Below are 26,399 nucleotides of genomic sequence, written 5' to 3'. Positions count from 1 at the left end.
AGCTCCCCTCTCTACTTGAATGAGCTATAATGTTCTAAAACATGACTTCAAAAACTACAGTTGCTAAGGTATTAAGTAAAACAAGGTTTGGGTCAATAATAGTCGAAATCTATCTACGTTTTTCCGAAAGGTATTATTAAAACTAACTAAATTCTCTCTAGAAAAGAGAAATTCCATCTTCCTACATTTCTGCTTAGTGTTACCGCCTTTAATCGACATGTTAAACTAGACTCGGATACAAGCACTGTGAATGGTCACTCAACTATCTTTTATACAGAGTTGCCTCAAGTTCTACGCGTCGGATAACAAATATTGATTCAGACAGTGCATTGATTTACTAGGGAAGAAAATATTCCAAAGCTACATTAAAAGGAGAAATATTAGGTAAACGAATGACATAATGAACTAGGGATATGAGTATTAGACTAAGCACCGGCTTTCAAATATTGACTAATAAACTAGGCAGAGAGCAACGTTTACAAAAAGCGTAAACATTAGGAACAATTCTACAGAAGCATTGCATAAACACATAAAACAACCCTCAGTGCCAGACTGAAAAGATGTCTAGCTGTCGAGATAATTTACAGATGTAACATTCTAAATTAGATACTAATGAATTAACAAGACTAGACAGGAAGAAAGAAAACAGAATGAGTGCATTATGATGCAACGCTACGAAATCGATTATATTCTCAGTAACAGATTCCTCGCAAGAAATCAGTTCAGTGTTCCAAAATTTCTAATCTGAATCTAATGGAGCAACGAAAGTAGACATGCGGATGTCATATAGATCAGTGCTACTCAAAGTGGTGGTCTGCGGACCGGTGCTGGTCTGCGAGCCATCAGCTGCCTGTACGCGGTGTTTCCAGAAACGAAACATTATAAAATGCTTATGAATTGCTTATGTTACAATGCTTATAAATTTTTTATGTATTATTCGTTTATAAAATAAATATAAGATGAAAAGAATTGTCAACTTTTATTATATATTCATTATAGATATTGTTTCCGGTATAAATTAATATTAGTATGAATTATTACCTGTCCCTGGTACATTGGCAAAAATCTGCCGGTACGCCAAATCAGACAGTTTGAGAAGCACTGACATAGATCACGTTGTGTAAAGACATCCGAAATCATGCTTCCATATCGCTATTGTATTCGAAATGGGAACCCAGTAAATATCAGGTCATCCCATAAGTTCTATCCGAATTTTGAATAGAGAAAAGTGATCAAATGTTATATTTAATTCAAATTTAATCATCAATGTACTTTTCCTGACTATCTATGACTTCCTTCCATTTATTTACAAGCTTTTTGTTTCCATCAATATAAAACTCTTTTGGTTTCAAAGCGAAGAACTCTGAATTGTAGGTTTCAACCTCCTCCTGACTTGCGAAAGTTATGTCCCCCAAATGATTCTGTAAACTACGAAACAAATGGTAGCAAAGTCGGGAGAATAAGGTGGACGAGAAATTTTTCCCAACCAAGCTCTTCGATCTTCTGTGATGTGATCTTTGCATTGTGGGGTCGCGCATTTTCCTAATGAAAAATCACTCCTTTTCGATTCACTAAAGCGGATATTTCTTTTTCAAAGCTTGGTTCAAATGCTCTAATTGCTGACAGTAGACTTGATCATTGATTGTTGCATTAGGTGGTAACAGTTCAAAGTAAATTACTCCTTTGCAATCCCACAAGATAGAGAGAAGAACCCTTTTTCCATAAAGTTCCCTTCTCTGTTGTGGTTGAGCTTTTTTCCTTCTACCAAGCCACTGTTTACGACGTTTAACATTTCGATAGAAGATCCATTTTTCGTCCCCAGTCACAAGCCTATCCAAAAAGGGTAAAATGAGTTCGCGAGAATGGAGAGAAAAGCAGATGTCAACTCGGGATTTACCGTTGCTTTCGGACAGTTCATGAAGAATCCATTTTCCAAGTTTAGGGACCATTCCATGTTGTTGAAGATGACTATGAACAGTTGTATGATTTGAACTAAGCTTTATTGCCAATTCTTCAACTGATAATGCAGGATTTTCTTCAAGTAATACCTCAATGAGCTTAACATCAAACTCAACTGTACGTCCTGTTCGATCTTCATCTTTAAGGCTGAAATCTCCACTTCTGAATTTTGTAAACTATCTTCTGCAAGTTCTTTCATTCAAGCATTCTTTCCCATAAACTGAGCGCATGTTTCGAGTTACTTCGGCGGCAGAGCTTTCTTTTTGGTACTCATAAAGCATTATGTGCCTGAAATGCTTTTTGGATACTTCCATGTTAGAAAGGGTTTTAATCAGAGAAATCTTAATTCTATTATTCTGTAAAATAATATTTAATAAGTTTAAATGTACACAAATGCAAAAAAATAAATTTCAATTCCATTAGACATTCTAAAATACTATTAAATTTCATTCAATTATTAAATAGGTAATATCGGACAGAACTTATGGAATCACCTGTTACATAATAGAATATCTGAGATGTGTATGCCAAAATCCTGAATGAGTGGTGCAAAAGAGCCTTCGTCATTCGTGATAAATACACAAGCCATGAGTACTAATAATGATGGTGGCCTCTTGTTGTACGAGAAAGACACTTCTGGAATTTCTTGCTGAACAATCCTGTACAAAGGACTCATTTATAGTGATGAGATATATGTGATGTGTATTTGCTCTCTCCTTCAATTAAATCGATTCTACATGAACAGGTCCACGGAGTACCGCATGTCAGGTGTCGAAATGATCGCAGAGCAACATAAGAGGAAGCGCTTTGCACAATAATACAAGGCACTATCCATGAATTGAAACCACGATCTAGCGATCGTAATTGGCTATGCACCGTCACAGTACTAAATATATTGAGAGAGAATTTAAATAAACTTGTTTGTGTGTCTGGAATAATTGCGGGGGTCAATGCATCATCACATCGCATGAGAGTATCCGATATTAGATCTAATATATTAGAATTGAGACACAATAACGTAGTAATATACTCTACATAAAACTATTCACAGAAAGTCAACTGCTTCAGCTCGTATAACATTCCCCTTGTGAAAGAAAATGAGGGTGCGAAAATATGTTGGCATATAGACAGACCACCATATACAACATAGACATCTTTCTCCTTGAAAAGGGGAATTGATTTTTAGTTATCCACTTAGTAATACCAAATGAATGTGAAGGCGGCGAGCTGGCAGAAACGTTAGAATGCCGGGCGAAATGCGTAGCCGTATTTCGTCTGCCGTTACGTTCTGAGTTCAAATTCCGCCGAGGTCGACTTTGCCTTTCATCCTTTCGGGGTCGATAAATTAAGTACCAGTTACGCACTGGGGTCGATGGAATCGACTTAATCGCTTTGTCTGTCCTTGTTTGTCCCCTCTGTGTTTAGCCCCTTGTGGGTAGTAAAGAAATATAATACCAAATGAATCTAATATTGTACAATTAGATGAAATACTAAAAAATTGCACTGGATCAGCAATTGACCGAAATTGTTATGGTAGTTAAGGATTATGACTATACGCTCTAGAAAATACCAATATCAGGAATTTGTAGGAATTATTTACAAATATCTTTTGTTAAACGTGAATAATTTCTTACCTTTGAACATGTGTGTAACCATAGACACCTAGTTGACATTGAAAACCTCTTGGTATGGTTTGCACGAAATATTTATCTCCTATTCTAAGAAGGGAATGCTTCATGTATTTTTCAAAGCACGAATGATAAATATAACAAAAACAATCACAATAACGACGACCACAACGATCACGGCGAGGACACTAATCCAATTTTCTTCCTACTATAGGCAAAAGACCTAGATTTTGGAGGCAGATTGCAATTCGATCACATCAACCATGATATTCAACTCGTACTTATTTTATCGACCCTGAAAAAAAAGGCATTATCGAAACCATAATTGTGTCAAACAACTATGGATGCGAGTCAGTATTATAACTGGGGAGATAAATACGTCATTGAAAGACCAAACACAACATGTTGATTATATTACATATATGTTATACTATTAAATATTTTCATAATAAATTTAGGAGCGTACAAAAGTTTCATACCGTAAGTGTAATATTGAACGTGAATAGAGCTTTGTCAAATAACTTTTGCTCCATGTATGTAATTTACAGTCAAATGAAAGCATGGTATACATAGTTTATATTTCTTTAACCTTCAGTCTGGGGTTAGATTTTTTGTTGGCCTGTCGGTTATAATTAATAAAAGTTCAATCATACAATTAATTTGACTAGGCTTACGTTACATGTTTATTTTCCTCACTTCGATATTGCTCACCTTCTCTTAATACTTAAATCATGGTTAGCGGTTATTCAAGGAATATCAAGTAATTGGATCTGTTTATTGTACTCGTACGTGGATAATGGAATTTTTGTAAGAATTCAACATTTTAGCTAACTTAGATAGGTTTCGGCGAGTATAGGCCCAGGCCATGTCTTACTTAATAGCACCACCTGATGAAATATGAATTACAAATGAATAAGCTAAATTTTGAGTATATTTCTTCTCTCTTCTAATGCTTTTAATGTTTAATGCCTAAGTATAAATTCATTCAAAATTCGTTCAAATATATGGAGAAAATCTGATTTGGAGAAGGACATCATTCTTCCGATTGCTCACTCGCTGGAATGCTAGAATTTTGCTTAGTTCCTACAGCAAAACAATTTGATCCGTTATTTAATTTAGGTTAATAATCATTTGCTGTCGCAGCCTTTCAGAAAATTCCTTCGATTCTCATATTAGAATAATTTCTTCGTACGTCACGTTTATCTGCCAGTTAGCCTAAAAGGTTTAGCAACTTTAATGATATTGGGAAAATCGTTTCATTTCTGAGTAGAAACAATTATAATTCACCAAAATATACTATGCGACATGAGATCGCCAGTGGTGTGTAAAAATCATATTAATTGTTTCAAATCAACCTATTTACACCTAGCAGCACATATTTCACCGTTGAATTAATGTTTAAGACCATAATTGCAATGCAAAAAAGCAATAACTATAATACCACAAGGAATATCCGGATGCTGAGGCCTATGAATCTTAGTTGTAATTATGATTTTTCTTAACATAGCAGTTTCTCTTTTTCACAAAAATATTAACTTTCAAGTGCAGGCTTTAATTATTTTTATATACCAATGTTTCCTCACGCTTACAAACAGAGAATTTCCATTAATTACAATTCTTTGCTTAAAAACACTTATTAAATTTCATATCATAGTCTTTTTCTAAGGAATATATCTCATGTCCGGGTGCTCTTAAACATAATTGGTTTGACAGTGGTTTGTAACTCTAAGAGGTTTAGAAAATTTTTGTGTCTACAACAATGAACTTCACTTCATTACACATTGTATTATGACTGCAGACTATAATGGCCATAATTATTGCCTTCTACTTTTATCAGCAAATAATTTGTACAAAGCTTTCTACCTATAAATTTGTTTTCGACTTTAATGATAATCACACAATAAGCACAGTTGTCACAAGACTTGTAATAAAGTGAATTATATGAAAGATGTATATGTCACTGATGACTAATATAAACTAACCAGCTCAGTATGCAACTGAATTAGGAGCGCATTGTGAGCCTCGGGCAAATTACCTGTGTCTAGGACTTCCGTTGATTGAGAAATATCTTGTTTACAGTGTGATAAAGAGTTTTAGTTCATTAGAACATTAGAATATTCCATGAGCTAAATTTCTCATGGCACGTTCATCAGTGGCATGCGAAAAAGGAATTTTTCACTGTAATATTTGTCTGATTATAGGATGTTTGTGTATTTATAACAGAAATTAATAATGGCTGCTGATGGTAATGAGATACAAACAACAGCGGTAACTTCTTTACGCCAAAGCAATTAGCTTTATTTCTCACAGACTCTATCTTTATCTGTCTGTGTGTGCGCGCGCGCGCGCGTGTTTGTGTATTTGTGTGTGTGTGTGTGCGTACCTGTGTGTGTATGTGTGTCTGTGCGTATACACACACAGAGGTATATGTGTGTGTGTCTGTGTCTATACACACAGATAGATATGTGTGTGTGCATGTGTGTGTAAGTGTGTGCGTGTGTGTATCTGTGTGTGTATGTGTGTCTGTGCGTATACATACACAGAGGTATATGTGTGCGTGTCTGTGTCTATACACACAGATAGATATGTGAGTGTGCGTGCGTGTGTGAGTGTGTGTGTGTGTGTGTGTGCGTGTGTGTGTGTGTATGTGTGTGTGTGTGTGTGGTGTGTGTGTGTGTGTGTGTGTGTGTGTGTGTGTGTGTGTGTGTAAGCAATTATGCGGATAAACAAATTAGGCACGTCAAATATATCAAATACATCTTTGAATTTCTCTGTATCGAGATCTGAAATGTAAAAAAAAAAAAGACTCCGCCGGTTACGACGACGAGGGTCCCAGCTGATACGATCAACGGAACAGCTTGCTCGTGAAATTAACGTGCAAATGGCTGAGCATTCCACAGACATGTGTACCCTTAACGTAGTTCTCGGGGATAATCAGCGTGACACAGAGAGTGACAAGGCTGACCCTTTGAAATACAAGTACAACTCATTTTTGCCAGCTGAGTGGACTGGAGCAACGTGAAATAAAGTGTCTTGCTCAAGGACACATCGCGTCGCCGGGAATCGAACTCACAACCTTACGATCATGAGCCGAATGCCCTAACCACTAAGCCACGCGCCCTCACGATCTGAAATGTAAGATGACGGACGCACATCTTTTATTTAAATGCATCCATACAGCTGCATGTTGTGATGAACTAAATTTATCAACATTATTACGGATCGGCGAGACCCCAGAAACAGCTGTTGGACTAATAGCACCTTTCTTCTGCCCCTTTAACTTCCTCCGTCGTTTGTACTCTGTGTTAAGTTGGACCTATTAATATCAATATCTATATAAGTCCCTCAACTGAAAGTGTCCACCTTTTGCTTTCTCCCGTTTTGTATGTATTCATAAATACATATTTTGTATTTGATGTATTTAATATATTTAATATATCGGAGTCTAGGTTTGAATATTTTGAGCATTCCTAAGTATTTTCTACACGTTATTGTGTATGTGCGTGTCTGTGCGTCAATGTTTGTGTCTATGCGTGTGTGAGTGTATGTGTGTGTGTGTGTGTGTGTGTACAGAAGGAAGAGGAAATTATTAATTATTCATTGATTGACATAACGTTTGACAAACGGCTACTGCACGTCCAGCTTGCTCAAACACTTGTTGACAGTGTGTTCCATGTGTTGTTCACGGGTCAATAGGTATTCAGAGGAAGGATCTTCGTCCTTCTCTTAGAAAAGTTATTTTTTCTTCTTCTTTTGATGTTTACTTGATTTAGGCAAATATTTTTATTAACACTTTAACAGTAATATGGCAGATTTATGCAAACTGCTTTTGATAGCATTGTACTCTTCGTTATTTGTCAGCATAAAAATGGGTTGATATGGATAAAGGATTTTAAATACAAACCTCGCTTTAGATAGAATACTTTTTTTTTTTTCATAATTTCACAAACCATTCGCCTATGGTCGCGGTGAGCGTTGTTCTTCAGGTTAACATTTTCTCTTTTTGTTACCCTTTCTCTACCATTTTGCTAAAGCAGTTTTCGACTAAATAAAATGCAATAAAAATTTGATTAATCCGCTATATGTTGCTACGTTGCAAAACAAAATAAGTTTGGTAAAAATATAGTTACGGTACTATAATAATTGTGTTTAAAAATTTGTGTAATGCATAGTGCAAATTCTAAGTAACAGTTTACTTATTTCTTTATTATTATTTTTAATCACACTTCAATACAAAAAATATCCCAATGAGAAAAATCTGCTGCTATAACCCTTGGCAAATTTACTACAATGGATATAAAACTTGCAGCGAGAAGTGATCGAACTTGAATATGAAAATTGTCTCTAAATTTGTCTTTAAGCAATTATATCTTCATTATTTTAGAAAACATTCGTAGAGTTATTCTTTCTTGAAATATATGAATGAGAGAAATCTGATACTAAAAGAATTGGTACAGTAGGACAATTAATTCATGGAGAAAAGATATGGTTGAACTTGTAAGTAATTAATCCCTAATAAGTGTTGTGAATAATCTTAATTTTAAGTATTATGTCATCCCATAAATATTGCAGTGTTTTTATACTTTTATTTTTCAAAAATAAGATAAACAAAGTTCTTTTTTAGTGTCTAGTCTTTTTCATTCGCAAAATATGCATTTTTTAAAAGAGAGTAAAAAACCTGAAAAGCAGCTAATTGTTATGAAGATATGATGTTATTGAGAAGGAAATTGGAGGAAAAAGTTACAGAGGTTTAAAAATCGAAAAATTGTGTACTTTTAGCCAGTAGAGAGACAAATTTTCTGCGTTTAGCGGAGCCGTGTCAACTTCAACGTTGTACCCTGTAAAATTTATAGTTGAGCGTCTGTGAAATACTTAATTTCATTGTAGGTTTCTAAATAAACAGAAATACCTAATATAAATCAACATGTATCATCTCACTGTTTCTTTTGTCTCTTCATTGATTGTATGTTTTTATTAATTTATTAGTATATTGGTTTGCATGTGTTTACTTTATGCGTATTTCAGTATTATGTATACCTGTCATGTACATCATTAATATGTAAGTGCATGTGTATGTGTATGCGTGTGTGTATGTGTATGTGTATTCGTGTGTGTATGTGTGTGTGTGTGTGTGTGCGTGCGAAAACTTCAAAACTTCTAAGTTGAGTAATGTTTTCATGCTTAAATTTGTAAACTACGAAGAGTAACACCGCTCAACAAAGAATTTGTCCAAAGAAAACGAATACCTGTATCTCATGTGTTTTTGCCTGCATAATTCAAAAATAACGTCAGATTACCTGTACTAAGTTCACATGTTCCATTCACCTTCATAATGTCACGAAACAACTTTTGCTATATATGAAAAATATGTAAAATATCAACACATATAAAAAATGTTAACCATAGGCGGTGAAACATGAAAGCTGAACCATTCATGAATAAAAGAAATACTTTTGTAACCTTTTGTATCGTGAACAACATACTGCGTATTTGCTGTATCCAGCAGGGGAAACATTCGACAAAATTCATAAAACTGTCATTGTTTACAGCTACAAAAATTATTCATTAATGTTAGAAATATATAAAGTATGTACTTTCACCAACCATAAATAGACCACATGATTATTAAACATATGTACTGAACACTGAGCTCCTGGAGACACGTTTATGCAAATTGTATCATTTTCGGCTTGCTAGGCATATTAATGACATACTTTTATTATTGCAAACTGGTTACAGGCATCAATTAATGAGCGCAAAGCGAGAGCTGCTTTGCTACACTGGATCAATAAATAAACCGTGAAGTATGTTCTAATAATGTAAATTAGTATAAACTTTAATGCATCGGAAAAAGTCAACCATTCACGTAAACAAGTTTAGATTCTTTCGAAAACGATGAACTATCACATAAAAGGAATCTAACAAGCTGCAATAATGATTTGGTTTGGGATTGTGTGTGCTGCTAATCGTAGCAAATCTTTTCAATTGCAATTCTTAATTGCTTTTCGCACACTTTTTATTTATTTGTATTTGTTAAACGTTTGAACAGTGTGTGGGAATGTTTGCTTTTATGAACGAGATGTGTGTGTGTTTGTGTGTGTGTGTATGTGTGTATGTGTGTGTGTGTTTGTGTGTTTGTGTGTTATTGTGTGTGTGTGTATGTGTGTGTTTGTGTGTTTGTGTGTGTATGTGTGTGTGTATGTGTGTGTTTGTGTGTTTGTGTGTGTGTGTGTTTGTGTGTGTGTGTGTTTGTGATGTGTGTTTGTGTGTGTGTGCGTGTGTGTTTGTGTGTGTGTACGTGCGTGTGTGTTTGTATGTGTGTGTATGTGCGTGTGTGTTTATGTGTGTGTGTGTGTGCGTGTGTGTGTGTTTGCAGCCTTATTTACGGAATTCTCGTTAATGACATTAACGTTTCTTATTCTTTATTTTCAGATATTTATTGAAGTAATCTTTCACCAAATGAATAACTTTACTGCCATAGTAACACATACTAAAGAACAGGATGCTGTGCTATTTATTGATAACAAAGTCTATGCCAATATCCCGGAAATTAATGGAGGCAATCACTGTAAAGACTCTTTTGTACAACATGAGGTGACGTCGCACTCAAATTGCTTCGTTAGATCGAACTCCTACAGGCATTATGAACCAACTATGAAATATTCGCCAAACCAAACACGTATTTGCCAGCATCATTGTGAAGTATTCATACGCAGGGAAAATAACATACTTCAGACTGTTAAACGTCATTTACACAATGAATATTCTTTTGCGATAGCAAGCCAATCACGCTCTATTAAGCATATTGCAGAAAAGCTAATCGCTTATCGACGGAAACAGAAGTCTGGGTGTCAAACATCCGTAGAAATTATCTCTTCCACTGCTAAAAAATGTTCATAGATGTTCTTTCAAGCAAGATAAAAGCATTTTTGAGCAATTAATGAACAATTTTTCGTCATAACGCATTTTTTTAACAAAATTATTTACTGATAATTTAGAAAAAAGCAATTGTAAATAAGATTGATGCTTGAATCTAGATTTTCAAACTGTTCATTAGGAACTAAGTTGGGTCCGATGAAACAAAAATATATGCAAACATATTTAAACCATGAGCATCCCATTTTGTTTTTCAGGATTTCTGTTAACTGGAATACATTATCTCAGTTATATTATGTTCGTATTATCAGCCTGTCTCCCTAAAAGTTTGGGGTACTTCCTTGTATGTGATGTCTTGTCAGTAGTGTACCGATAGAATCTTTAATTCTAGATTACTTACATACATCTCGATAATATGTTTGCAGCACTGGAAAAGAATTTCTTGTTTGTGACATAATCAACTGATTTTAGAGTGTATAGACTTGCAGAATATTTAATGATTCCAAGAGAATAAATTCGTAGAAGGGCGTTTTGTGTCTTGTAGACATGTTGAATAATATATTACGTGTGCATTAAAAGAATTTATTTGCAATGCTACTAGGATCCATGAATTTATAGAGTTTAAATCATTGCAGTGTGTGTACACAATAGAAGCAAATTGTATTTTATACAATTTCTCCAAGGACGAAAAAGTGTTCAGCCAGACCCTATTCAATCTGAACCACAGTTAATCGCATAAAATGTCGAGTATACTCCTGTATTGTTTATGTAGAAACTCTAAGTGCTTCAGTAAATCGGATTGACTGAATAGCATAAATTAACGTATTCATCTCAGATAGGTCGATAAATAAAATTCCTAGAGGATCTATTAGTGCTTTTACAGATACTGTGATTAGCTTTTAAAGAAATCTAAACATATTTACCCAGCCCTAAATCTCCCACATTTCTTGAAGTAATACGTAATACCAATAAATTTGAGCCAGTCGCTTGTATTTATAGATTTCAAAATATTAGTCAATTTTTATTGATGAGAAATAGATTCCGAGATTTGTTGAAAGTTAAAGCGTCTAAGCTAATTAAATCCATGACATTAATATAAATCGTCTAATGTAGTGTTACGTCATCGGAGACTTCATTTGGCGTACTCTAATTAATGTTACAGAAACGGGAGAGGCAAGGAAGGATTATTGATGGTATAAGGTATCCTAATGTAAATATTTTATAACAAATGTCATACGGCGGCTACTCTCAAAGACAATGTTTATTAACAAGTCCAGCTTATTTTTCAATTTTTCTAGAGTTGAACGTTTACATATTTCACATGAACAAACAGGAATCATTTCGACATAAACTATTAGAATATGTTAGCAGTGAAAAACAAATGTTATGACGATACAAGAGAGGCATCTTCCTCCAAAATATCATTTTGGGCGGAAGATGTTTTACTATCACTAATATCAAAAATATCGATATGATCCATAAGAAATTATCTGTAAAATCTGTTTTTGAAGTTGAATTAAACTATGACAGTATATATGCTCTTTTATTCTTTTATCTGTTTCAGTCATTTCACTGCGGCCATGCTATGGCACCGCCTTTCGTCGAAGAAATCGACCCCAGTGTTTATTCTTTGTAAGCAAAGTACTTGTCCTATCGGTCTCTTTTGCCAAAGCGCTAAATTACGGGGACGTAAGCACAGACACACAAACATACACACACACGCACACACACACACACATACACACACACCTTCACACACACACACATATATATATACATACAAAGCAGAATTAGAAATAGAAAATTCTCGATACAACACTATATATTTAAAAGGCGATGAACTGGCAGAAACGTTAGCACACCGGGCAAAATGCTTAGCGGTATTTCGTCTGCGTTACGTTGTCAGTTCAAATTCCGCCTTTCATCCTTTCGGGGTCGATAAATTAAGTACCAGGTACGCACTGGGGTCGCTGTAATCGACTTAATACCTATGTCTGTCCTTGTTTGTCCGCTCTGTGTTTAGCCCCTTGTGAGTAATAAAGAAATACGTATTTCGTCTGCTGTTACGTTCTGAGTTCAAATTCCGCCGAGGTCGACTTTGCCTTTCATCATTTCGGGGTCGATAAATTAAGTACGAGTTACACTCTGGGGTCAATGTAATCGACTTAATCCGTTTGACTACCCTTCTTTGTCCCTTCTGTGTTTAGCCCCATGTGGGTAGTAAAGAAATAGGTATTTCGGCTTTATGTTCTGAGTTCAAATTCCACTGAGGTCGACTTTGCCTTTCATCCTTTCGGGGTCGATAAATTAAGTACCAATTGTGTACTGGGGTCGATCTAATCAACTGGACCCCTCCCCCTAAATTTTGGGGCTTGTGCCTACACTAGAAAAGAATACTATATATATATATATATATATATATATATATATATATTATATATATATATATATATATATATATATATATGTATGTATGTATGTATGTATATTAATAATAATAATAATATAATAATAATAATAATAATAATAATAATAATAATAATAATAATAGAGCGATAAGACAGTGCTCCGAAATCTATCCACAAACATCGGAAATAAAGAAATGATTCTTCTTATAGAAGAAACTCCGTTAACTATTTTTGAAACTTAAAACGTAGGACCAGGTGTCTATAATACATTTATCATGTTAAAAACATAAGGTAAAAAAATAGTTTTGAAGAAATATGTTTTAAAAAATAGTTTTAAAAATGAGAGTTTTGAAATTTTAGTTCATAATATATCTTCGAAAAGATAAGTATACAACTTATTTAAGAAATAAGAGGGTAATTTATATGATCATTGATTGAAAAATGTGAATTTCTAATTTTTTTATTTGTTATTTATAATTTAAATACGTACATTTATTTATTTATTATATGTGAAATAAAATCTACAAGTATAAAGTTTGATTGCTTTGTGAATTAGATTGTAACGTAAAATATTTTAGTATTGGTAGTGTAAAGTTTTTATATTTTGTACTATTGAATTTAATAATCATAATAATAATAATAATAATAATAATAATAATAATAATAATAATAATAATAATAATAATAATAATAATAATAATAATATAATAATAAGTACTTTTTTTCACAAATAAATTTATAAACGCTAAGTAATACGTTTTTAATTTGGAATTTTTTTTTTCATAAATATCTTCGGAAAGATAAGTATAATATTTATTTAAGAAATAATGGTGTAATTTATTTATCTATATGTTTATTGAATGAAAAAATATGGATTTCTAATTACTTTATTTGTTCATTATAATTTAGATACGTACATTTATTTAATTCTTATTATTATTATAATTATTATATGTGAACTAAAATCTAAAAGTATTAAGTGGGTTTGATTTGTAAAATAGTTTGTAACGTAAAATATTATAGTATAGCTAGTGAAATGCTTTCTTTTTTTGTACTATTGAATTTAATAATAATACTATTAATTTTTCACGAGTAAATTTAAAAACGCTAAGTAATACGTTTTTAGTTTTTAAATATCTTCGAAAAGATAAGTATACAATTTATATGCTTATTGATTTAAGAAATATTAATCTTTAATTTTTTTTAAATTGTTTATTTTTTAATAAAAAATTAGATATGTACATTTATTTAATTATTCTTTTTTTTTCTTGTTTTATTTTATCAATGAGTGCAATATTAGTTCTAAACATAAATTTACTTATATAAGTTTAAATTATTTCTGAATATATTGTTGAAATATATGCAAAATACTATTGCAGGTTTGTGGCTGCAACGTTGTTGATATAAGATATATTATATGCCTATACATGTTTTGTATAGAGTTTAGTACATAGTATCGGATCAAATTAGATGTTTATTTAATTAATAAATTAATATATAATTTATTTAATTAATAAATATAGATTAAATCATGGTAATTTAGCTAAACTTACGTATATGATTTATTTCAAGTATTTTTATTTTTATTAATTGGACTCTTATATTTTTCCAGTGAAGATATACTATAGCTTGTTAAAATTTTTCCCAAAGCTAAAATATATCTTCACAGCTAAAATACATGTTTCTCTCTATTTACTCTATTTTTTACCTTAGGTTTTTAACATGATAAATGTATTATAGACACCTGGTCCCACGTTTCAAGTTTCAAGTTTCAAATTTAGTTAACGGAGTTTCTTCTATAAGAAGAATCATGATTTTATTTTTGTTTAACTCTATTGTTTAACTCTATTTGATTATTTCTTTAAAATATATATGTATTTAACTATTGTTGTTATTATTGTTGACCTGAGGAGTGACTATACTTTTAAATTGAATTGTTTTGGGATTAAATTTAAATTCAATTGTAATTCGAATTGAAGTTATAGTTACGAATCGTACGTAGTCTTTTTAATTATTATATAAATTTTATTCATTATTTTTTACATTTTGTGATCTAGATATATGTTTTATAATATGTTTTATTTTCTCTATATGATACGGTTTATGTCTATCATTATTTGAATTACATAATAGTGCTTTTTCTCTAACTTATTATATATATATATATATATATATATATGTGTGTGTGTGTGTGTGTGTGTGTGTGTGTGTGTGTGTATGTATGTATGTATGTATGTATGTATGTATTATATGTATATATAAAGTAAGAAGATGGTACTCAGTTGCCAAATCCAAATTAAAATACAATTTTATTACAGTTGAAAAATCACAAACTCTTTACACTTTTAGCCTTATTTACCGGTAAGTTCTCTTGCCACCCAAATATTTTCCAATAATATTTCTTTTCCTCGTATAAGTTCTTACTAATTACCAGATGAACACACAGTGTCTTATCGGGAATCGATGTAAGAGATATTATATTGTGCTAAACAGGATATTTGTTTTGTCTCAATATGTTTTTTATTAATAGGGTTACATCTTTATACCAACTTACTTGAGAACTACTTTGGTTTCTGTGTTACGAACTTTTTTATTTAAAATTATCCAAAACATAGCCTTGAATGAAATTTTCGTGCAAAGAAACGGTTGAATTGTTCTTGTGATTGCGTATGAACTCAGTCTTTCCTTTGGACAGAGTGATAAAATAATTTACGTACTTGGATTCTGAAAAGTAGCACTGTATTCTTGATTTTTCATTGTTAAACTTCGATTCGGTGATGTTATTGATTTTTTTCCCTTCTAAAGTAATAACTCTGACATGACATTCTCATTACAAAGTAATTATGATTCTGCTAACAATGTATTAATGATTGTAAGTTGTACGATGTTCATGCTCCTTTCAAATATACTGCTGTTTAAAAGAAATTTAATGGATGCCGCAACATAGAGAATGAAAACTGGCATACAAAATTTGTCCATCATGAACTCAGCGCTGATCTATATGGATTCCTACGAGATGCGTGAAATGTTGGACAATAATAACGCTATCGATTTTGACCTCTGATAAAACGAAGAAGAAAAATCGTTAGGATAGCTTTTACAGCTTCTGGATGTAATGAATAATGTTCTCGAGATATCAAAAATGCAATCTAATTTCATATCATTTTGTCATAATTCTCAGTAACACGTTGCCATTTTAGCCGCAACAAATCTTCATATTATTCGACAAAATAAGTAGATTAAAGAAACCATTAAGTTTTTACCAATCTGTGAAAAAAAGAAATATCTTATCAAAAAGACACCACTGTAATGACAAAATAAATACGTTATCTAGAAACGTGTAAATAACGAATACGGGGCCAAGAATTTAGTAATTTTTTTTATTATTCTTAATAAATTTAACAAAATAATATGACATAATTACGAATGCACTTGCATTTTTCTCTCTAAAACTTTGCCCTTGCATTCCTCCATCTTGTTATACCATTTATAGAAAATCAATTCAGCAAAATAGTTTGATTTCGATATCAGAACGACAACGATGAGAAACTGTAGCGCACTCGGCTAATTATTCTTAAAAGATTCGCCTCTACCTATCCGTCTTGCTTTTAAATTTCAAATGTTTTGCCCTCATTTACCAATATTAGTGCACAATTTTCAGTAAAAATGAATTTTCACTAAGTTTAGTCAGTCATACATTTTTGACACTGCTTTCAGATATTTTTCAGTTGGCCATTTAGTCGCGTATTCTTTTACAGGTTTAATTAATTGGACGTCAGATTTTTGGGCGGTGGGGGGCAGCACCTTTGCTTTCCTCAGTTTTATATACTGCTTATTTCTCTTTTTTACTCTTTCCAATGTTTATTTCAAAATTAATACCGTATCTCGATTTGAAGCACCAAATATTTTCCATGCTGTACAAATGTTGTTCCCCTGTGATGTTAATTGCCTATAGAACATGAACTTAATAGTTATGCGTATTTCTATGTTATTCGGCACTGCGGCACGAAATTTGATCTTCACCTATGAAAACATAATTGGAATATCATCTGTATCAGATTGGATATCGTTTTACTGTTTTTACAATATTTACACACACACATACATTCACACTCATATACGTGTGTGTATACAAACATGTATACTAGCACACATACACACACATATATATGTATGTATATATATGTATATATTATATATATATATATATATATATATATATATATATATATATATATATATACAGCCTTGGTCAAAAGTACTGAACCATCCCAATGTTTAGGGGTTCTGCAGTCTCAGTGTTAATGAAACTCGTACACATGGTAGATTATGGTACGTTTCACAATATACATTAGTTTTAATATCTGGTTGAGCCTCCTTTACCATAAATTACTGCTTTTATACGGTTAGGCATTGAATTAACTAGTTTCATGCAGGTACTAGGTGTACTTTCACTCCATTCTTCTCTCAACTTTCGGTACAAACTCTCTTTATTTTTAATTATTGTGTTCCTGATAACTTCACCAAGAGTTCCCCATATGTTCGATCGGATTTAGATCGGGATTTTGAGCTGGCCAGTCCATGGGAACAATACCCTATGTCTCAAACCATTGACCAGTATTCTTTGCTGTATGACATGGAGCGTTGTCCTTTTGAAATATAACACTGTTTTTCGACATTCCTGGATGCAATTTAGCAATTGATGTCTCTAAAATATCCGATAACATAAAAACATAGGTAGCTGAATTCATCTTTCTCTGACATAAACGCAATTCTCCAGGTCCTGTGGTAAACATGAAGGCCTGCACCATGATAGAACCACCCCTATGTTTTACAGTTGGTACCAGACATTCAGGCTTAAATGCTTCCCCAACTCTGCGACGAACGAAAGTTGCTCCAGAAGTACCGAGAACCTGAGTAAAAATATGAAAAATAATATTAACTTTATGTTGGATACATTTTTATACATTTTCGGCAACAAACCAGTTACATTAAGTTTATATATTGATTGAAAACACGTACTATCTTACCTCATACTTACCTTCATCAGACCTTATGACTTTCGACCATTGATCACTCGTCCAATTTGAGTGGTTTATGGCCGACTGGAGACGTTTTTCCATATTCGCTTCAGAAACCCATGGCCTCTTCCTGGCTTTACAGCTTTTCAGACCGTACTCTACAAGCCTTTTAGCAGTTCAGATTGATATTTGCGAAGTACTTGCCTCGTTAAAGTCCACAATGAGCTTTGACGAAGTTTTTCTCCTGTTTCTGAGTGACTGAAAGATGATGGACCTGTCATCACGAGGTGATGTAACTTTTTATCTACCTGTTCTTTGAATTGTCTTCACATCATTTTCTCTATGAAGTGCTTGAGAGTCGTTTGCACCGCACATCGATAACATTTCATCTTCTAAGCTATTTGCCTTTGAGACATTCCATTTTCATGATGAGCTACGATTTGACCTCTCTGACACTCACTTACCACCTTGTTTTGAACATTTTACTGTTTATTAAGTGTATATACAACGTATTTTAGCATAAAAATCTATAATAACCAAGGAAACACAAGTTAATTTTTGACGTTGGTCTTACTCATAATTGGTTGCATATGTACAGTACAGTATAAAAACGGTAACTGGTGTATATTGTGAAATATACCATAATCTAACATGTGCACAAGTTTCAGTAACATTGAGATAGCAGAACCCCAAAACATCGGAGTGGCCGTATACTTTTGGCCAAGGTCGTATATACATATATATATATATATGTGTGTGTGTGTTTGTGTGTGTGTGTGTGCGTGTGTGTGTACGTGTCTGTGTATGTGTGTGTTTGTGTGTGAATGTATATATATATATATATAGATATATATATATATATATATATATATACAGATATATGTATATGTGTGTGTATATGCATGTGTATATACATAATATATATATGCATGTATGTGCATATATATATACATATATATGTGTATATATATATATATATACATATATACATATATATATATATATATATATATATATATATATATATTATATATGTATGTATGTATGTATGTATGTATTTGTGTGTGTGTATATACACCGGGGTTGGACAAAATAATGGAAAGACCTTGCATCATAGCATCATAATTTTGAAATATCTATAAAACCGTCAAAAGCTTGTTAATTTTTATGATTTTTGATTTATTTTTAGTGTTGCTTAATATGTTTTGCTAAAATTGCTATTTCCTTTCAGCTATCATCAGAGAAAGGTAATTAAAGTTCGTTAAAATGATAGATCTATCGTACTTTCAAAGAGGTCAAATTGTTGGTGATCACATGGCAGGCACTAGTGTAACAAAAATAGCCGAAATGTTTGTTGTATCAAGAAGTACTGTCACAAAAGTAATGCCAGCTTTTAAGAAAGAGGAAAAACATTCTCGTCGAATCAAAACTCCGGAAGAAAACCAAAACTTTCAGATAGGGATCGTCGCGAATTGTTAGAAAGGATCACAAAAGTACAGCTCCCAAAATTCCTGCAGAGCTTAATGACCCCAATGAGCTTAGTGACCACCACAAAAACTGTACGCCGAGAGCTGCACAAAACCGGATTACACTGGAAGGCTGCAATCAGAAAGCCACTACTTTCAAAAACAAAGCGTCTAGAGTGGAGTAAAATCCTACGGACGAGTCATCCATTACCTTATTTCCAACTAACGGCAGAGTATACGTTTGAAGATGGCCAAAAGAAGCATTTCTTCCAACTATTAAACATGGAGGAGGATCTGTGATGATCTGTGGAGGGCTATATCTTGGAATATATCTTCCCTTCAAGGAAGAATTAATAGTCAAGACTATTTGAACTTTATTTCTGATCAAATTCATCATGTGGTTGCAGAACTGTTTCTGGGGGGAAATGCAATATTTCAGGATGATAATGCACCAATTCACTCAGCTAAGTTGTAACAACGAGTCTGGAGAGTCAGGCGGCCAGATGTTAGGGATGATATGGTCGCAGAAATTGTTTGACTGCCATGACTGGGTTCTCCTTCTTGTGTGACATGATCCTGTTCTTAGACATAGATCTTCCATCAGCCACCCTCTTGAGCCAGGGAAACACTATCCCCTACAGGCACTTGATGTAGGCCTCGTGTTGAATGTGTGACAGCGTAGGAAGACAAATGGAGGCATAAAGTCGCCATCACTAGCGATCACTTCAAACATTATGGCGTCGACTGTATGTTTGATTTATATCACTCTCGGTGCATGTTTTAGGGACACATGAAGCCAAAGGTTGTTCTGTGTGTTCACCATCTGATACTGGCAAAAATAATTCTCGTTTGGAGGGGATGTTTGAGTTTGTTCAGAAGCTTCGCAGCGCTGTCTTTCTTCTTGTTCTTGATGGCTTTGATGAAAATTTACCGTTTCTCATCTTGTATGAGGAATACCGAATGTCTATGCACTACCTGCCTGATAAGAAACTCGCACATTCCTGTGTCCCACCTGATTGAATTGGAGGGATTGTTGTCAATCATGGCCAGGATCTCACCAACAAATTCAAAAATTCTTTTCTTATCAGAATACTGAGTGAGTGTACTGAGCTGCCGTACCTTCGTAATCACCATCAGACTCACCCAACTTTTCGGAATCTTCTACACACTCCTGAGATTAACGCCCAAACACTCTGAAATGTTCGTATTGGAGCTTCCGGCGCGAATGCTAAACGGTACAGCATGTATTTTCCAAGTTAGTTTCTGGCAGAGTGAATTGTATCATGGTGCTGTTTTTCTAACAGATAGTGCCCAGCTGACCCTACTATACTATGTAGTCGACAAAATCAAAAACAAATAATGGACACAACCGAAATTAAAAATATAAAATTGCACCTTGTATGTATATATGTATATATATATACTTATTTATATACGTGTATATATGAGTGTTTGTTGTGTTTAATATTTGTTTTTGTGCCCTTAAGCATAAAAGCTGTCCTAACATCAATTGTATGTACATAAATTGATATGCATACAAACACACATTTGTGAGTGTGATGCGTGTATAATAGAATTTGTTTTGCCTAAAGTCAAGTAAAACTAAATTTTATAATTTGACTCTACTTTTAGAATTACATTCTCCTATCAATAAATATCATATTGTTTTTCTTAAAATGTTGCGAAAAATAATAGCAACAACAATAAGTCATTTTTTTAAATAGAAAATGAGTCACGATTCCAACGAGAATAGAAATTGTATAGTCATAGAAACTGATAATTCATTCATTTTATAAATTTGAAAATGAAACTAAATAGATATTTTTAGGAATGTTTCGTTCTTAATTATTTTCTTTTTATTAAACACCAAAAATCAAATTTCACTGAAACAGTATTTTCTCTTTTCTTAGTTAAACACCAAGTCATATAGAGCTGAATGACTTGGGAAGATGCGCCTGCATGCCGTTCATTCATCTCTCATAGCCAACTATGATGTATAAGATGTATACTGTTTACTCTCTGAAATAAAAATGTTCTCGCAGATTCGGTTATACAATTCTCTTGTTCGTTTGCTGCAGGTTATGATAGAATTGTCGTATAGTTCTACCTCTAAATAATGATGTTTAACAGAGTAGTTTATCACCGAAAATATTATTACCGCCTCGGTCAGTACTTTTAAAGTTAATTTCTTTTTTCTGAAAATTTACGTCGAAGATGAATTGATTGTGAAGAATATTTCTGTAAATCATCGGCTAAACTGCTACTTAATAATTATCTGAGGTATTTATTATGAGGCATGTTATACTGCTTCCTCTTTCAACAGGATATGGAAGATTTAATTATTCGCGGACACGTTTAATTCTATAAATACTTTTCATCACATATTCCTGCAGTAACAAAAACGTTAACATCACAGTTGCTACTGGTGACAATGGCGTTGCTTATTTCAGTGACTAAGTGGTGGAGACATTGAACATGATACATTTTGCAACATAATGATGTAGGCGAGTATTAATATCTTTCAATATGATGGCAGAGAAGAGTGAGCTGTGTGTGGAGGTTGAGATAATTCGAGGATTATCAGTTTCGATGTGCGACATTTGTAGATAGGCGAGTGTTAATGATGTTATAGATAAATATACATTCATGGCATATTACAGCGTGTATACGGATAGCAACTAAATATATTTCTAACATTGAACAAGACCACTCATCATATCATGGGAGAGGGTGAGAGTTAAGCGTGTATTAAAGCCCATCGCAGTACTTTATTGATGCTACATTTACTATCCCATGAAAAGTCGAAGAATATTTCTACAGAACAGAAGTGCCAAATTTATTCTGCAAGTATCTGCTCTGCAAGACAATAATAATAGTTTTCGTTCAATTCAAAGAGTTGGCAGGGTTTGAGACAGTGTACTAAAGCATCTGTTCTGGTTCCATGAAGTCTGAGTTCAAGTCCCACCTTGATCAAATTTGTGTTTCAGATTTCTGAGACAAATTAATAAACTACTGATCTAGCATATTAAGCAGAACTCTTAGAAATTCAGACGAGATATTTTGCAGTTTTTCTTCCGAAGTTTGCCTTCCGAGTGAAAATACTAAAACGACAACGATACTATATTTGATTATTAATTATGAGAGAGACCCACAATGGATGGTTGATTTCACACCTCGGGTGGTGCTGATGCATCACACGCGAATAACCCAGAAAACATGCAGAAAAGAACCACTCAGCCGATTAGCATTCACATATGCTCACAGGTAAGCTTCTCTTGCCCAAAAGCACATTGTCTCCTCTCTGATGTACTTACAGCTACACTCTTGGTCAGTACACATTACCGATCTACCTCTGTCTCTTCTTCCTCATCCCCTTGTTGTATCCTCATTTGGACACCACTTTAATTCATATATGGAATGTATGCTTCTAAGAACGTTGACCCGTCTTGAGATTTGCAAGTCAACATCTGCATGAATACCTAAGTAAGAACTTAAGTCTTTCATGCAGGCATTGACTTGCAAATCTCAAGAGAAACATTAAGTGCTTCAAACTCACCAATCACTCAAGTACGAGAAACTGAAAAGAAATACCCTAAAATTACACCTTAATGTCTTCAAAATGGACGCCTAGACAATGTAGATCTAGATGATCCGAAACAGGCAGAAAGTGCTTGTTCATCGGTCAATGCTTTCAAGACTGACTTGTTCTACCTCTAACTAACCAATTAAAAATCTTAATATCTAATATGAAAACTCCAACAAAAACCTTATCTAATGTGATTTCCTAATAAGGTAATATTTCATATGAGCAGAGATTTCTGGTAAGATTTGTAAAACTGTTCTGGGAAACACATATATATCCTATGTCTATGGGTTGTTTAGCTCTTTATCTATTCTGGTAGACAAGAACTATGATCATAAGGCGTTCTATCGTGTCTTTTTTTGTATTTTAACATTTTGTTGTAACATCTGATGAAACATTTTTTTCTATGATTATAAGACGAGAGTTCAGAAGAGAGATTATCTGCCATTTCCTACAAGAAACGCCGCAAAACAGGGACTTACGTATTGGTTCTAACCTTATAAACAAAGAGTTGAAATTTGACAAATTTCATTGTCTGTATCAGCACAAAATCTTTCGAGTTATATGTTTATCTTGTTTTGTTTTCCTGCTTCGATGTAATGTCTTCTGACTGCTGGAGTTATGTAATCTCACAAACCGCACTTTTACTACAAATACTGTAGGTCCTTATAGCGTGTTTGTTACTCGATTGTTGCATATTTGAATAAATTACCTCAGATGGTAGAGAACTGGCTTAGTGTATGAGCAAAATATCGGGATCAATAATCCTGCGCAGATCAAATTTGCTGTTCAGACTTCCGGATTTTATAAAATAAAATGTCAGTCATGTATAGGAGTCGATATAATTGACTTTTATTCTTTCGGCTAAGTATCTATTTAAGTAATCAATCCTACATGTTATTATCGTGTGAATGTATGTTTGTTCCGGATTTTTATTGGCTACATTTAATATTCTTATACACAAGGAAAAATACCAATAATTACATTTCTATTTTTTCTATTTTAGCATACACTGCTTATTACTCTTATTTCTAAATTTTCATATGACTTTATGAATGAAGAGCAATTTTCGTCCTTGTATTTTACTTGTAATTGCTTTTAGTTTAGTATTGGTTTGGAAACATCCTTGTCGTTGTTGGGTTGTTCTTGTTTTCGCTTTGCACATTTGTGAATGTTAATATCAACTATTGTTTTCAATATTTGAGAGATTTTGCAGATAGTCTAGACATTCAATGTTGTTGCTGGCTTCGTAGATGCTAAAATGTAATAACAGAGTGAAAAGGAATAAAATAAGAAAGAGGGGAAAGAATGATAGAAAAGGCATGAGAAATAGCGACAGTAAAGAAGGAAATAATATAAAACAATAAAAAGAAATACAGAAGAAAGCAAACCAAGAAAGCAAAGTATGAAAAGGAGAACAAAAGACTGAATAAAATAATGCGCCGTAAATTTTAAAATGAAATTAAATAAATAAATAAATAATAGCGAAGAGGAGAACAGGAAAGTTGTTGGTGTTTGGTTTGCCACAGCTTCAGAAGGAGACATTTGCTCTATAAAAATATATAAGATATGAATCAGGACAAAGTAGAATGGGAAATGAATCGACAAATTGTGCGAAGTGAGTGGATACTAGAAGTAGATGAGGTTGGTTAACAAAGAAAGCAAACAGAAAAGAACATAGGAAGAGACGATAGAAAGCAATAAGGAGATGGGGAACTGATCAATAAGTTATTTAGCAAGCCAACAACACACAGACGTAGCTACTACAGATATAACATATAAGTACTATGTTATCGATCTCTGAACGTTTAATTTGGCTACCATTGTAACATTGAGAGACGTTGAATGGGATAGAAAAGAAAAAGTCAAAACAAATAAACAAAAATTAAAAACGAGGACTTTCATAGCATTAAATTCATGAACTGAACTGAATCATATTAAAGAAATCAATGTTGATAAGCAAATAACAAATACATAATATTGTAAAACGTTCATGGATTCCTTTTATAAAAGATAGACTTTCGTTGGCACCACTCGCAAAATTATCTAAAATGGTAAAAAAACATATATACGAATATGTATTTCTAACAAAATTAAACTTTCGAGCTGTAGTCAGGTTTTCCGAAACAATTGTCTCTCGGCAAAAAAGGTTTATAAATGTTTATATGAAATTCTATTTGCATCCATTATAGATCGTCTGTGTGCGTAGTTCCTTTACACACACACACACGCGCATATGCGTGTGTGTGTGTGTGTGCGTGTTTAAAGTGAAAGCAATTTTAGTTACAAAAAAATACATACACAGGACATTCCTAAAAATGTTACACGCATATCGAATCATTATAAAGTTTATTAAAATGCATTTCGTTTTCAAAAATTAATAGAATCTCGAAACAGTGTTTAATTTATATTTACCTACTTGTTCCTGCGGTCTGTCGGTTTTGTCTGCGTTTACGGTAAGGGGAGTAATTACTCTAATGGAGAAATAGCAAGAGAGGGAATAGGAACATAGGAACACAAAGGCAGAAACGGAAATATTGGTCTCAGTTTTAAAATCGAAAGAGAAAACACGAGAGAGGTGGTGGAGAAAGTTTATTTTATTCCACATACGTGTGTTTAAATTGCAGGCACACTTGAAATGTTTAGTATAATGAAATAATACCATGAAGATCTATAAAGTAATGCGGTAAAAGATATATCAAGCAAATAGCTGTGGATGTTACACTTTCATCTTTACGAGTTGTAGGTCAAAGGTTGTGGTCATGCTAGGGCACTGGCATTATTCTTTTTGCTTTTGTTTCTTCCTTATGTTATTAGTTTTATATACTTATTGGTATTATGAGAGGAAACAAGTAAAGAAAGTATACATAATCATTAACTAGGCATGTAGGTAGTTAGGTAGGTAGACAGTTAGACAGATAGATAGATTTTTTAAGGTGTATCTATAGATACACGAATAGATATGCTGATATATATATATATATATATATATATATATATATATATATATATATAATATATATATATATATATATAATATATATATATATAAAGTTAGACGAGAGCCGAGTAAACGGAAGCTAGACGATAACTAACAGAAATTTAGACAAGACACACGGAATATTCGCAGCTGAGTTTTCCTCGCCGGTCAATGACACAAAGTATCACAGAGGTTTCGCGCCATTACCGTTGAGACCCCTTGATTTGGGAGGTACCAGTGCTGTTATTAAGCTACTGGAAAGAGCCTAGCGAATTTATATTAAAACAGAAAGAAACAAGACATTATATACATACAATCGACAAAGAATTATGAATATATAACAACTCGAGGCCTTATGGCTATAAACAACAGCTGAAAAGTGCCTCAAATACAAGAGAAAGAGCTTTGCAGCTATAGAACGAACTAAGTGGGGTTGCGCAAAGATGAAATGGGGTAAGTCCTAGAGGAAGTAGCAGGA

At 33.2% G+C, this 26,399-nt stretch overlaps 1 long non-coding RNA gene across 1 annotated transcript in view; it reads left to right on the top strand.

The window, feature by feature from the left end:
* The window catches only part of LOC118767297, a 65,620-nt gene extending 53,627 nt beyond the window's left edge, over window positions 1-11,993 (top strand). Inside the window, exon 3 of the long non-coding RNA XR_005003202.1 lies at window positions 10,020-11,993. This is a non-coding gene — a long non-coding RNA (uncharacterized LOC118767297). The remainder of the gene's footprint in view (window positions 1-10,019) is intronic.
* Window positions 11,994-26,399: the final 14,406 nt, after the last annotated feature.

Source organism: Octopus sinensis, linkage group LG2 (assembly GCF_006345805.1).
Source record: "Octopus sinensis linkage group LG2, ASM634580v1, whole genome shotgun sequence".
In the NCBI taxonomy this organism is placed as follows: domain Eukaryota; kingdom Metazoa; phylum Mollusca; class Cephalopoda; order Octopoda; family Octopodidae; genus Octopus; species Octopus sinensis.
Note: the sequence above shows the minus strand (reverse complement) of the source record. Positions and strands in the feature narration are given on the sequence as shown.